This window comes from Ambystoma mexicanum, chromosome 10 (genome assembly GCF_040938575.1).
Source record: "Ambystoma mexicanum isolate Mex_15411 chromosome 10, UKY_AmexF1_1, whole genome shotgun sequence".
Classification (NCBI taxonomy): Eukaryota; Metazoa; Chordata; class Amphibia; order Caudata; family Ambystomatidae; genus Ambystoma; species Ambystoma mexicanum.
Window position 1 is genome coordinate 532003723 of NC_090932.1, and position 14993 is coordinate 532018715.

Below are 14993 nucleotides of genomic sequence, written 5' to 3' on the forward strand. Positions count from 1 at the left end.
CATGTGCAGCACCTACAAGAAAGCTCTAAGGCGCAGGAAATAACAGCTGGTGACCTGCGACGGTCACCATGAGGCTCTAACTTTTGGCGGGGCCGGAAGAGAGCCGCCCCCACACAGAGGCAGTGCCTAGGGCCATTCTAGATGGAATATAAGGGGCTGCCTGGGCCGCAAACAGCACAAACCTCCACAAGTAATCTGCGTATGCAGATAACTTTTTCGTTTCCCAAGAACCCACCCACCCAGGAAAAGAAGAACAAAAGGGGAGCAGAAAAGAAATACAGGGCCACAAACGGGGCTCACGTTACTGGGCCACGAATGGGAACCACGCCGCCATGGGAAGAGGAAGCGGCACAGGACAGAGGGCACAACACTGGACCTCATGCCCAAAAGTATACATTATGTCTGATCTGGTTATTATTATTATGACTATTATGTTGTGTAATATTACGTAATGTACAATAAAAACCCACGGCCTTTTTATTGCCAACACTTACACAATGTGTCAGTAATCATTGGGGGAAACCGAATATGGGAAACAGTCGCCAAAAAATTGGCTTGACTGGTAATTTGTGTGAGGTAAACTTCCATTGCCAAAGCTACAGCGGCCGTACAATGAATATGTAAGCATAAAAAAGCAACACGTGATATAGTGATACAAGAACATACGAATCGTCAAAACTGTAAATATAAGTACGCAATCAACTACTCACCGGCAAAAGGGCGGGAATGTGGCATGCGTGCTTCATATGTGCGTCCATGGCTGGAATGCACTACGATTGCAGCAGCCATGGCGGGACCAGAGGGGGCTCTTGGGTAGCGTCACTGCGGACACTGCACTGCCGTGGTGCTGTTGGCTGGAACCTGCCATCCTGATCCGGCATGCTATGACGGAAGGCAGAGTGCACACCCAGAAGTCAAACAAGGGCAGGTCTCCTTCCAGCGATGATAAAACAGGTGGCACTTCCCCAGTACTTTACAAGTCTGGAAACTGGCAAACGTGGACCGGCGAGGCCCACTGTCGAGTGATGTGGTGACCATGTGACGACCGAGTTTCCCTGGTCTTTCAACACAGGCAGGAACTTTGGGAAGTATCCGTGAGACCGCTTTGAAGCAAGGAAGTTGCAAAGCGGCGTTTGGGATGAACGGCCAGAGAGAAGGGAGAAGCTGAAGGAGGAGGGTGGCAGCGACCTGGAGATAAGGCAGACGGCGCCAGACAGCGAAGAAGGCAGCGGGGGTGCAGTAAACTGCTGGGGGATTCGGTAAGTGTAACAGCATGCTGGCTGAGGGCACGGTGGAACTTGGCACGGTGCTGCATGCGGATGAGAGCGTGGCAGGCGCTTCGCTAGCCAGGACCACTGTGCCGCGCTGACAGCCCGACTGGCACGGACGCCTACGTGTGGCACCGACACCGCAAGCTTGCTAAAGGCTCAACCCTAGGCGTTTGCGTGCCGGTGTAACGTCGAATTCTGCTCATCGTCGAAAAATGCTTAGGCTGCTACTGCGCATGCGTGAATTTCAATGGCAAAGCAAAATCCGACGGTACTGTAACGTCGGATTTTGCTTACCCGTCAGAAAATGCTTTCTGGTCTACGGGGCAGCGGGGCAGGGGCAGGTGCAGCGGGGCAAGGGGCAGGGGCAGCTATACATTAACCCTATTAACCCTATGTTTCCACAGGGCATATTATTTATTGTAACCCTATGTTGTGCAGGGCAGTGCATTAACCCGTCAGAAAATTCTTTCTGCCGTCAGAAAATGCTTTCTGGTCTACGGTGCAGGGGCAGCGGGGCAAGGGGCAGCTGTACATTAACCCTATTAACCCTATGTTTCCACAGGGCATATTATTTATTTTAACCCTATGTTGTGCAGGGCAGTGCATTAACCCGTCAGAAAATGCTTTCTGCCGTCAGAAAATGCTTTCTGGTCTACGGTGCAGGGGCAGCGGGGCAAGGGGCAGGGGCAGCTGTACATTAACCCTATTAACCCTATGTTTCCACAGGGCATATTATTTATTTTAACCCTATGTTGTGCAGGGCAGTGCATTAACCCGTCAGAAAATGCTTTCTGCCGTCAGAAAATGCTTTCTGGTCTAAGGTGCAGGGGCAGCGGGGCAAGGGGCAGGGGCAGCTGTACATTAACCCTATTAACCCTATGTTTCCACAGGGCATATTATTTATTTTAACCCTATGTTGTGCAGGGCAGTGCATTAACCCGTCAGAAAATGCTTTCTGCCGTCAGAAAATGCTTTCTGGTCTACGGGGCAGGGGCAGCGGGGACAGGGGCAGGGGCAGGGGCAGCTGTTCATTAACCCTATTAACCCTATGTTTCCACAGGGCAAGAAAATGCTTTCTGCCATCAGAAAATGCTTTCTGGTCTACGGTGCAGGGGCAGCGGGGCAAGGGGCAGGGGCAGCTGTACATTAACCCTATTAACCCTATGTTTCCACAGGGCATATTATTTATTTTAACCCTATGTTGTGCAGGGCAGTGCATTAACCCGTCAGAAAATGCTTTCTGCCGTCAGAAAATGCTTTCTGGTCTACGGTGCAGGGGCAGCGGGGCAAGGGGCAGGGGCAGCTGTACATTAACCCCATTAACCCTATGTTTCCACAGGGCATATTATTTATTTTAACCCTATGTTGTGCAGGGCAGTGCATTAACCCGTCAGAAAATGCTTTCTGCTGTCAGAAAATGCTTTCTGGTCTACGGGGCAGGGGCAGCGGGGCAAGGGGCAGGGGCAGCTGTTCATTAATCCTATTAACCCTATGTTTCCACAGGGCATATTATTTATTTTAACCCTATGTTGTGCAGGGCAGTGCATTAACCCGTCAGAAAATGCTTTCTGCTGTCAGAAAATGCTTTCTGGACTACGGGGCAGGGGCAGCGGGGCAAGGGGCAGACGCAGCTGTACATTAACCCTATTAACCCTATGTTTCCACAGGGCATATTATTTATTTTAACCCTATGTTGTGCAGGGCAGTGCATTAACCCGTCAGAAAATGCTTTCTGCTGTCAGAAAATGCTTTCTGGTCTACGGGGCAGGGGCAGCGGGGCAAGGGGCAGTGGCAGCTGTACATTAACCCTATTAACCCTATGTTTCCACAGGGCATATTATTTATTTTAACCCTATGTTGTGCAGGGCAGTGCATTAACCCGTCAGAAAATGCTTTCTGCCGTCAGAAAATGCTTTCTGGTCTACGGGGCAGGGGCAGCGGGGACAGGGGCAGGGGCAGGGGCAGCTGTTCATTAACCCTATTAACCCTATGTTTCCACAGGGCATATTATTTATTTTAACCCTATATTGTGCAGGGCAGTGCATTAACCCGTCAGAAAATGCTTTCTGCTGTCAGAAAATGCTTTCTGGTCTACGGGGCAGGGGCAGCGGGGCAAGGGGCAGGGGCAGCTATACATTAACCCTATTAACCCTATGTTTCCACAGGGCATATTATTTATTTTAACCCTATGTTGTGCAGGGCAGTGCATTAACCCGTCAGAAAATGTTTTCTGCCGTCAGAAAATGCTTTCTGGTCTACGGAGCAGGGGCAGGGGCAGCGGGGACAGGGGCAAGGGGCAGCTGTACATTAACCCTATTAACCCTATGTTTCCACAGGGCATATTATTTATTTTAACCCTATGTTGTGCAGGGCAGTGCATTAACCCGTCAGAAAATGCTTTCTGCCGTCAGAAAATGCTTTCTGGTCTACGGTGCAGGGGCAGCGGGGCAAGGGGCAGGGGCAGCTGTACATTAACCCCATTAACCCTATGTTTCCACAGGGCATATTATTTATTTTAACCCTATGTTGTGCAGGGCAGTGCATTAACCCGTCAGAAAATGCTTTCTGCTGTCAGAAAATGCTTTCTGGTCTACGGGGCAGGGGCAGCGGGGCAAGGGGCAGCTGTTCATTAATCCTATTAACCCTATGTTTCCACAGGGCATATTATTTATTTTAACCCTATGTTGTGCAGGGCAGTGCATTAACCCGTCAGAAAATGCTTTCTGCTGTCAGAAAATGCTTTCTGGACTACGGGGCAGGGGCAGCGGGGCAAGGGGCAGACGCAGCTGTACATTAACCCTATTAACCCTATGTTTCCACAGGGCATATTATTTATTTTAACCCTATGTTGTGCAGGGCAGTGCATTAACCCGTCAGAAAATGCTTTCTGCTGTCAGAAAATGCTTTCTGGTCTACGGGGCAGGGGCAGCGGGGCAAGGGGCAGTGGCAGCTGTACATTAACCCTATTAACCCTATGTTTCCACAGGGCATATTATTTATTTTAACCCTATGTTGTGCAGGGCAGTGCATTAACCCGTCAGAAAATGCTTTCTGCCGTCAGAAAATGCTTTCTGGTCTACGGGGCAGGGGCAGCGGGGACAGGGGCAGGGGCAGGGGCAGCTGTTCATTAACCCTATTAACCCTATGTTTCCACAGGGCATATTATTTATTTTAACCCTATATTGTGCAGGGCAGTGCATTAACCCGTCAGAAAATGCTTTCTGCTGTCAGAAAATGCTTTCTGGTCTACGGGGCAGGGGCAGCGGGGCAAGGGGCAGGGGCAGCTATACATTAACCCTATTAACCCTATGTTTCCACAGGGCATATTATTTATTTTAACCCTATGTTGTGCAGGGCAGTGCATTAACCCGTCAGAAAATGCTTTCTGCCGTCAGAAAATGCTTTCTGGTCTACGGAGCAGGGGCAGGGGCAGCGGGGACAGGGGCAAGGGGCAGCTGTACATTAACCCTATTAACCCTATGTTTCCACAGGGCATATTATTTATTTTAACCCTATGTTGTGCAGGGCAGTGCATTAACCCGTCAGAAAATGCTTTCTGCTGTCAGAAAATGCTTTCTGGTCTACGGGGCAGGGGCAGCGGGGCAAGAGGCAGGGGCAGCTGTACATTAACCCTATTAACCCTATGTTTCCACAGGGCATATTATTTATTTTAACCCTATTTTGTGCAGGGCAGTGCATTAACCCATCAGAAAATGCTTTCTGCTTTCAGAAAATGCTTTCTGGACTACGGGGCAGGGGCAGCGGGGCAAGGGGCAGGGGCAGCTGTACATTAACCCTATTAACCCTATGTTTCCACAGGGCATACTATTTATTTTAACCCTATGTTGTGCAGGGCAGTGCATTAACCCGTCAGAAAATGCTTTCTGCTGTCAGAAAATGCTTTCTGGTCTACGGGGCAGGGGCAGCGGGGCAAGGGGCAGGGGCAGCTGTACATTAACCCTATTAACCCTATGTTTCCACAGGGCATACTATTTATTTTAACCCTATGTTGTGCAGGGCAGTGCATTAACCCGTCAGAAAATGCTTTCTGCTGTCAGAAAATGCTTTCTGGTCTACGGGGCAGGGGCAGCGGGGCAAGGGGCAGGGGCAGCTATACATTAACCCTATTAACCCTATGTTTCCACAGGGCATATTATTTATTTTAACCCTATGTTGTGCAGGGCAGTGCATTAACCCGTCAGAAAATGCTTTCTGCCGTCAGAAAATGCTTTCTGGTCTACGGAGCAGGGCAGGGGCAGCGGGGACAGGGGCAAGGGGCAGCTGTACATTAACCCTATTAACCCTATGTTTCCACAGGGCATATTATTTATTTTAACCCTATGTTGTGCAGGGCAGTGCATTAACCCGTCAGAAAATGCTTTCTGCTGTCAGAAAATGCTTTCTGGTCTACGGGGCAGGGGCAGCGGGGCAAGAGGCAGGGGCAGCTGTACATTAACCCTATTAACCCTATGTTTCCACAGGGCATATTATTTATTTTAACCCTATTTTGTGCAGGGCAGTGCATTAACCCATCAGAAAATGCTTTCTGCTTTCAGAAAATGCTTTCTGGACTACGGGGCAGGGGCAGCGGGGCAAGGGGCAGGGGCAGCTGTACATTAACCCTATTAACCCTATGTTTCCACAGGGCATACTATTTATTTTAACCCTATGTTGTGCAGGGCAGTGCATTAACCCGTCAGAAAATGCTTTCTGCTGTCAGAAAATGCTTTCTGGTCTACGGGGCAGGGGCAGCGGGGCAAGGGGCAGGGGCAGCTGTACATTAACCCTATTAACCCTATGTTTCCACAGGGCATACTATTTATTTTAACCCTATGTTGTGCAGGGCAGTGCATTAACCCGTCAGAAAATGCTTTCTGCTGTCAGAAAATGCTTTCTGGTCTACGGGGCAGGGGCAGCGGGGCAAGGGGCAGGGGCAGCTGTACATTAACCCTATTAACCCTATGTTTCCACAGGGCATATTATTTATTTTAAACCCTATGTTGTGCAGGGCAGTGCATTAACCCGTCAGAAAATGCTTTCTGCCGTCAGAAAATGCTTTCTGGTCTACGGTGCAGGGGCAGCGGGGCAAGGGGCAGCTGTACATTAACCCTATTAACCCTATGTTTCCACAGGGCATATTATTTATTTTAACCCTATGTTGTGCAGGGCAGTGCATTAACCCGTCAGAAAATGCTTTCTGCCGTCAGAAAATGCTTTCTGGTCTACGGTGCAGGGGCAGCGGGGCAAGGGGCAGGGGCAGCTGTACATTAACCCTATTAACCCTATGTTTCCACAGGGCATATTATTTATTTTAACCCTATGTTGTGCAGGGCAGTGCATTAACCCATCAGAAAATGCTTTCTGCCGTCAGAAAATGCTTTCTGGTCTACGGTGCAGGGGCAGCGGGGCAAGGGGCAGGGGCAGCTGTACATTAACCCTATTAACCCTATGTTTCCACAGGGCATATTATTTATTTTAACCCTATGTTGTGCAGGGCAGTGCATTAACCCGTCAGAAAATGCTTTCTGCCGTCAGAAAATGCTTTCTGGTCTACGGTGCAGGGGCAGCGGGGCAAGGGGCAGGGGCAGCTGTACATTAACCCCATTAACCCTATGTTTCCACAGGGCATATTATTTATTTTAACCCTATGTTGTGCAGGGCAGTGCATTAACCCGTCAGAAAATGCTTTCTGCTGTCAGAAAATGCTTTCTGGTCTACGGGGCAGGGGCAGCGGGGCAAGGGGCAGGGGCAGCTGTTCATTAATCCTATTAACCCTATGTTTCCACAGGGCATATTATTTATTTTAACCCTATGTTGTGCAGGGCAGTGCATTAACCCGTCAGAAAATGCTTTCTGCTGTCAGAAAATGCTTTCTGGTCTACGGGGCAGGGGCAGCGGGGCAAGGGGCAGAGGCAGCTGTACATTAACCCTATCAACCCTATGTTTCCACAGGGCATATTATTTATTTTAACCCTATGTTGTGCAGGGCAGTGCATTAACCCGTCAGAAAATGCTTTCTGGTCTACGGTGCAGGGGCAGCGGGGCAAGGGGCAGGGGCAGCTGTACATTAACCCTATTAACCCTATGTTTCCACAGGGCATATTATTTATTTTAAACCCTATGTTGTGCAGGGCAGTGCATTAACCCGTCAGAAAATGCTTTCTGCCGTCAGAAAATGCTTTCTGGTCTACGGGGCATGGGCAGCGGGGGCAGGGGCAGCTGTTCATTAACCCAAATAACCCTATGTTTCCACAGGGCATATTATTTATTTTAACCCTATATTGTGCAGGGCAGTGCATTAACCCGTCAGAAAATGCTTTCTGCTGTCAGAAAATGCTTTCTGGTCTACGGGGCAGGGGCAGCGGGGCAAGGGGCAGGGGCAGCTATACATTAATCCTATTAACCCTATGTTTCCACAGGGCATATTATTTATTTTAACCCTATGTTGTGCAGGGCAGTGCATTAACCCGTCAGAAAATGCTTTCTGCCGTCAGAAAATGCTTTCTGGTCTACGGAGCAGGGGCAGCGGGGACAGGGGCAAGGGGCAGCTGTACATTAACCCTATTAACCCTATGTTTCCACAGGGCATATTATTTATTTTAACCCTATGTTGTGCAGGGCAGTGCATTAACCCGTCAGAAAATGCTTTCCGCTGTCAGAAAATGCTTTCTGGTCTACGGGGCAGGGGCAGCGGGGCAAGGGGCAGGGGCAGCTGTACATTAACCCTATTAACCCTATGTTTCCACAGGGCATATTATTTATTTTAACCCTATGTTGTGCAGGGCAGTGCATTAACCCATCAGAAAATGCTTTCTGGTCTACGGTGCAGGGGCAGCGGGGCAAGGGGCAGCTGTACATTAACCCTATTAACCCTATGTTTCCGCAGGACATATTATCTATTTTAACCCTATGTTGTGCAGGGCAGTACAGCATAGCATTAACCCGTCAGAAAATGTGTTCTGGTCTACGGGGCAGGGGCAGCAGGGGCAGGGGCAGTGCTACAGTAACCCTATGTTTCCACAGGGCATATTATCTATTTTAACCCTATTTTGTGCAGGGCAGTGCAGATAGCCAACCATATGTTGTACGCAGCAGTCAGCATTAACCCTATGTTAGCAATTTGTGTTATTTTTAAACCTGTGTTGTACAGGGCAGTGCAGCATTAACCCTATGGTGGCAATTTTGTACCCTATGTTACATCATTTATGGTGAGATTGCAAAATCAGACGGCAGCCTAAGCAAATTCTGACGGCACATAAAATGCAATTTTCTGCTGCCCTGCAAAGCCGCCTGTGAGGAATTGTGCCAATATAACCCTATGGTGGCTTGGCGCCGTCCTTCCCGGGCAACTGGAGCTGTGCCTCAGCATTTTTAACCCCATGTTGCATCATTTCGCCAGCCTAAGCAAATTCTGGTGGCGAATCCACTGTGGAATCGCGGGTATTGAGTCCTTTCATTTTTTCTTTTGTTCTTTTAGAGTATTAAGGCTGTTTTTGCTTAGAAGTTTACACATTTTATTGTTAATGTGATGATTGTTTTGCAAAGGTACATTTTAACCAAACACAATAAAAAATTTTTTTTTTAAAAAATTGAGTCTTTTCCTTTCCCCAGCTGTACAACCTGCAGGCTTGTCTGGGCCCATTTTTAATTCCAAGGCCCCCCCCACCCCTTTTGGTGTTATCTATTGTGGCGGTTGCCCTCCCCAGGCTTTCATTTTGCCTTAAAGTTTAGCCTTCCTGGTGATTTTATTCTGGTTCTGGGCCTCTCGGACCCCTCTAGCCTCATGGGGGGAAGGGGGGTGGAAACCCCTTTATGTAATGTCTTTGAGGCCCGGTCTTTTGGTGATGAGGTGCTGGTGGGTCCCCCTCCTTCTCAACCGGGCCTCCTTTTGTGGGACCTATTTTCTGCAGCTACTTGGGGATTCTCTCCTCGTGGAGGTAATGGGGCTATACCTGGCGGGTTGTCTCTCCTGGACCAGGTCTGCAGGGCCCCTAGTCCTTTACATCCCCCGCTTTTAGGGGGAAATGTCTCCCAGCGACCCCCCTGCCTGAGGTGTCCGCTTTGCCCCTCTTGGGTGCGGTGCCTTGGCCCTTCCTGGCCTCAATCTTCTCCTAGATGGTTGGTGTGGTGGAGGTTGTGAGGTAGTCCTCTTTGTATAGCTGACTGCTGTGTGGTCCGGAGCCTCCTCCCTCCCTTGCTATGTCCTACGGTATCTTCCTCTGTGTGTTTGCATTAATAGAGGTGCCTCACCTGTTGCACTCGTCGGGGTTGCACTTGTCGGGATCCTTATGAGGCTCCACGGGTGTTCCTGCTATCCCCCTGTTGCTCTCCTCTATGCTTGCCCCTTCAAGGCTCCTGCTGGCCCCGTGTTGCTCTCTACGCTTGCCCATTCAAGGCTCCTGCTGTCCCCCTGTTCTCCTCTACGCTTGCCCCTTCAAGGCTCCTGCTGTCCCCCTGTTGCTCTTATCTACGCTTGCCCCTTCCAGGCTCCTGCTGTTCCCCTGTTGGTCTCCTCTACGCTTGCCCCTTCAAGGCTCCTGCTATCCCCCTACTGCTTTCCTCTATGCTTGTCCCTTCAAGGCTCAGGGCTGGCTCCGGCTGCTTTCCCACTCATAAGGCACTGGATGGACGGAGAGGCTATTTGCAACAAAACTAGCTGCTTGGGTGCTGTAGGCAGATGAAAGTGTCTGAATTGCCTGGGCCTCCCTTTCACAGCCCGACAGAGGAGATGAGTAGTGCCTTTGAAGGGTTAGTCTTGCCCAAACTATGTAATGGGATGCTAATGAACCTGCTAATAAAACAACTACCCTTTTGTGAGGGTCCAATAATTAATGATATTGAGCATTGATTTCTAATACTTTAAGGAATGAAGCAAGCACACTGTGTTGTGATATGCACTTAGTTAGCAGGCCACACCATTTTAAAAATGTTCGTAGGTAGGCCACCCCCATCAGGTATTAGACCATGGCCATCATGCAAGACACACCCCCAAATGAGCCCCCACCACCTTACTTTCTTACCCCACTTAACGCCCTGGGAGTACTTGAAGCATATATGGGTAACATATAAAACATTCTTGCAGAGGGCTGGTTGTGGGTTCTCCGGATTCGAAGCACCAAACTCAACGTGGGTCTTGGATAGTCTTTCACTGAAGGAAAATCGTAAAGTACATGTACCCATAGTAAGTCTGCATAGCACCATGGATGACACAGTGACTGTGTAGACCTCTAATGATCTACCATCGCCAAAGCCTGAGATACCCATAACCTTACCTGCCATTGCCCCTCAAGGTAGGGGTATATTCAATCTTGCCCCACAAGGGAGGAGTACACCCAATTTTGATCAATCCAAGCATTCGGCTCTCCTCCAAATGGCCCGACCTTATGGCCAACATTGCTAAAGAGTTACTACTTTCTAAGGACCCATTTGACCGTGGCTTTTTGTCGGGTGCATTAAACGATTGGGTAGCAGACCTATAGGTGCCTAAATTGAACTTTGCATCCCAGACACATGGGCATGCTCGCGCTGATGCTACAGGCAGCAAGGGTAAACACTGCCAGCCAAACTCTTTCACAAAGGGAAAGGACAGATCAAGCCACTCAAACTGACCTCTGTATTGAGGAATCCCTGAGTTCTATGGGGCCAATATTGGCATGCGATGAAAAGGCAAAAATCCCTAGCGTAGACTTATTACAGGAAACTGTTCCTTCCTTATCTCTGCATGAGCTGAGTGCTGGCCATAAAGAGGTTAAACATCCCACAGTCATGAATGCCAAATTGAAAAGCACTTCCCTATGAAATCTGCCAGTAAAAAAAAAAAAAAAAAAAAATCACATATGCCTAAGATAATGGATTTAATGGACTCAAACACTCATGACTTTGTAATGGATCAAAGATATTTCATTATAACGAACATTCAGAAAACTAAAGAAAAAGAGCCCAAAGAAGCCCTGCGCAATAAGGTTCTCGCTTGGTTGTGCCACAGAACTGTCCCAGGAGTAGTCGGACTCAAGGACTTAAGGATCATTCGGAGGATAGATCTGAGTGACTGGTGTCTGCTACCCAATTGTGACTGCATTTTGGTGGGCTGTGGGGCCAGCACCTTGCCTGCTTTTCTCAGACGATGCAAATATCTACCCAAAGGGACCTCAAACTGTAACATTATTCTTAGAATTTAGATCTTCAGAGAGTTTCTTATGGTTCTTCCTCTTCCTGATTATTGTTAACATGCTTACTCTGATTTTCTCAATACTTGAACTGCAGTTACTAAGTGGATGGTGATTGTTATGTCTTGCCCATTTTGCTCTTATCTTGTTATCGACCCTTATGACAATGCATTACTTACCGTAAAAGCATTTCTGATGGTTGTAGCTGCTTAGATTCACATGCTGTGCATAGGTCCGACATCCAGTGGTCACTGCGGAGTATTGCATTTTGTTTTTCGTAGTCGAAAAAGGGACGTCGACAAGGCGTGTCTGAAACACTATCCCTATAGTGACGTGCGTTGTACCCACAATCCCTCACGCGTCGAGGTCCCTCTGTTTGTATTTTTTCTGCCCTGAGGGAGCCTTCTATACGTGAGTGAGTACAGAAAAGAGAGAGAGATATAAAGGAAGTCTATGTTCCTTCCATCCGAGCGGGGAGGAAGGGTGGGCGCATGTGAATCTAAGCAGATACAACCATCAGAAATGCTTTTACGGTAAGTAATGCATTGTCTTCTGATGTTTGTTAATCTGCTTAGAATCACATGCTGTGCATAGACTAGCGAGCAGTACCCGGAGTTGGCGGTTGGTTATGAGAAGGAACAGTAGAGAAAAGGTGTCGTAATACTGCCTGTCCCACCTGGGAGTCAGATCTAGAGTGTGCATCTAGACAGTAGTGTTTTGTAAAGGTGTGCACAGAACTCCAGGTAGCCGCTTTGCAGATGGACTCAAGGGGAACATTTGCAATGAATGCTATGGATGCCCCCGTGCCTCGAGTAGAGTGTGCTCTTGGCCTAAAGGGCAGTTCTCTCTTAGCAAGAGTATAGCAGAGAGTGATGCATTGAACAATCCATCTAGAAATAGTGGACTTTGAAATCGCATCTCCTTCTCTTCCTGCTGCCACCGAGACGAAGAACTGATTAGTCTTCCTCAGTGGTCTGGTTCTTTCCATGTAGAACATGACCGCTCTGCGTACATCTAGTGTGTGCAGAGTCCTTTCTCCCAAATTGGAAGGATTTTGAAAGAACTTTGGTAGTTCTATAGATTGGTTTACGTGGAATTTAGAAATAAATTTCGGGGCAAACCTAGGGTGCGTGCGTAGAACCACCTTATCTCTGTGAACTGTAACGAAGGGGTCTAGAATAGAAAGAGCCTGAAGTTCACTTACTCTCCTGATGGAGGTGATAGCTATTAAAAAAGCAGTCTTAAGAGTGAGGTGTTTAAGAGATGCTTTGTGCATGGGTTCGAATGGAGAGCCCATGAGTCTGGTAAGTACCACATTAAGGTCCCATCCGGGAGCTGGGTCAGCTATCGGGGGGTGTATTCTCTTTACTCCCTCCATGAAGGCTTTTATAACAGGGATCCTCCACCACAACACCTTGAGTTGGGAAGTGGTGTATGCAGAAAGTGCCGCTAGGTGGACTTTAATGGAGTTAACACTAGACCTGAATCCAGAAGGTGGGTCAGGTATAGGACAACATGTGTGGGAGAGCAGTCAATAGGGTTGATGCTTTTACTCCTGCACCAGATGACAAATCTTTTCCACTTGCTAGAATAGCAGTGGCGAGTGTTAGGTTTTCTGGCTTCCCTGAGGATGTCCATGCATCTTTGCGGGAGCTGTAGATGTCCGAACTCTATGATTTCAGGAGCCAAGCTGCTAAGTTCATGTTCTGGGGGCATGGATGCAGAGTCCTGCCCTTGTCCTGAGACAGCATGTTGTACGGGCAGGGGAGTCTCACTGGGGGAGATAGAGACATCTCCATCAAGTGAGCGAACCATGGTTGACGGGCCCACATTGGGGCCACTAGTATCATGGTTACTTGTTCCTGGTGCATCTTGTGCACCACCCTGTTGAGAAGGGGAGTCGGGGGGAAAAGCGTAAACAAATTTCCCTGACCATTGCATCGACAGACCGTTCCCCTTGGATTGGTTCTGGGGGTACCTGGAAGCGTAACTTAGGCATTGTGAGTTTTCCAGGGTTGCGAACAGGTCTATTTCTGGGAATCCCCATTGTGTGAAGACGTCGAAGACGATGTCTTCGTGCAGGCGCCATTCGTACTCTTCGGGCAGGGGGAAATCTCTGCTGAGTCTGTCTGCCAGCAGATTGAGTTCCCCGGGTCCATGTAGTGATAGTAGGATCATGTCCTGTTTGAGAGCCCACTTCCATATATTCTGGGCCAGCTTGGACAGGCCTGGAGAGTGGGTGCCCCCCTGCTTGTTGATGTAGTACATGGCTGTGGTGCTGTCTGTAAGGACCATTACTGTTTTGCCTTGTAGGTGTTCCTGGAAGGCTCTTAGCGCCTTGAATACAGCTAGTAGCTCCAGTAGATTTATGTGTTTGGATGCTACGTTCGGAGTCCACACTCCGTGAGCAGTCTGATGGGATAGGTGCGCCCCCCATCCTGTGAGGGATGCGTCTGTGGTTAGAGTGGCTTCCGCCGCGGGTGTGGCAAAGGGTTTCCCTTTTTCCATGTTTTCCTTTGTCCACCACCGTAGCGAGAGAACCAAGGCTTGCGAGACCACAACTAGATCCTCCCATAGTCCGCTGGCCTGACACCGCTGGCTGTTGAGCCACTCGTGCATTGGGCGCATGCGCAGGCGCGCGTGAGGTACCAAATAAATACACGACGCCATCATTCCTAGCAAGCGCATTGCTTTGCGTACCGTCACCTCTCGACCGGTTACATATTGAGGGATCTGAAACAGCATGTTTTGGACCCTCTCTTTGGAGGGGAAGACGAGGCCGTCCTTTGTTTGAATTAGAGCCCCTAGGAATTGCTTGATTTGACTGGGGTCTAAACTGGACTTCTTTTCGTTGATGGAGAAGCCCAACTGGAACAAAAGGTCTACCGTCTTTTGGGTATTGGAGAAGCATGTTTTGTAAGAATCCCCTGTTATGAGCCAGTCGTCGAGGCAAGGGTAAACTGGGATGGACAACCTGCGCAGGTGTGCCGCTGCCACTGCCAGCACCTTCGTGAATACCCTTGGTGCTGATGCTATGCCGAAGGGTAGCACTTTGAACTGGTAGTGTTTGCCCTCTATCATGAACCTGAGGTATTTTCTGTGCGCTGGCAACATTAAAATATGAAAGTATGCATCTTTCATGTCCAATGTTGTCATGTAATCTCCCTGAGAAAGCAATGGGATCACTTCCTGTAAGGTTACCATACGAAACTTTTGGGGTTTGATAAACTTGTTCGCTGGGCGCAGATCTAATACAGGGCGCATGGTTAGATCCTTTTTGGGTACAAGGAAGTACACTGAATAAATACCTTCCGTTACCTGAGATAGAGGCACGACCTCTATGGCTCCTTTTTCCAGCAGTTGTTGTACTTCTTGGAGAAGGATGGCAAGATGTTCCGGTGTCATGCGACGTCCCCTCGGGGGTCTGTAGGATGGGGGAACTGTTGAATTCGATACAGTATCCGTGGGCTACGGTGGAAAGTACCCAACGGTCTGACGTTATCTCCTCCCATGCAGGAAGAAAGGATGTTATCCGGCCCCCGACCGGTGTTGCATG

General features: G+C 48.9%; 1 protein-coding gene across 2 annotated transcripts in view; it reads left to right on the plus strand.

Annotated features, from left to right (window-relative positions):
* The first annotated feature begins 1137 nt into the window (after positions 1 to 1137).
* Positions 1138 to 14993, plus strand: part of ANO7 (anoctamin 7) — a 1967083-nt gene continuing 1953227 nt past the window's right edge. For both annotated transcript variants that reach the window (XM_069618104.1, XM_069618105.1), the window contains exon 1: positions 1138 to 1259. The gene's annotated coding sequence lies outside the window, so the exon portion shown is untranslated. The remainder of the gene's footprint in view (positions 1260 to 14993) is intronic.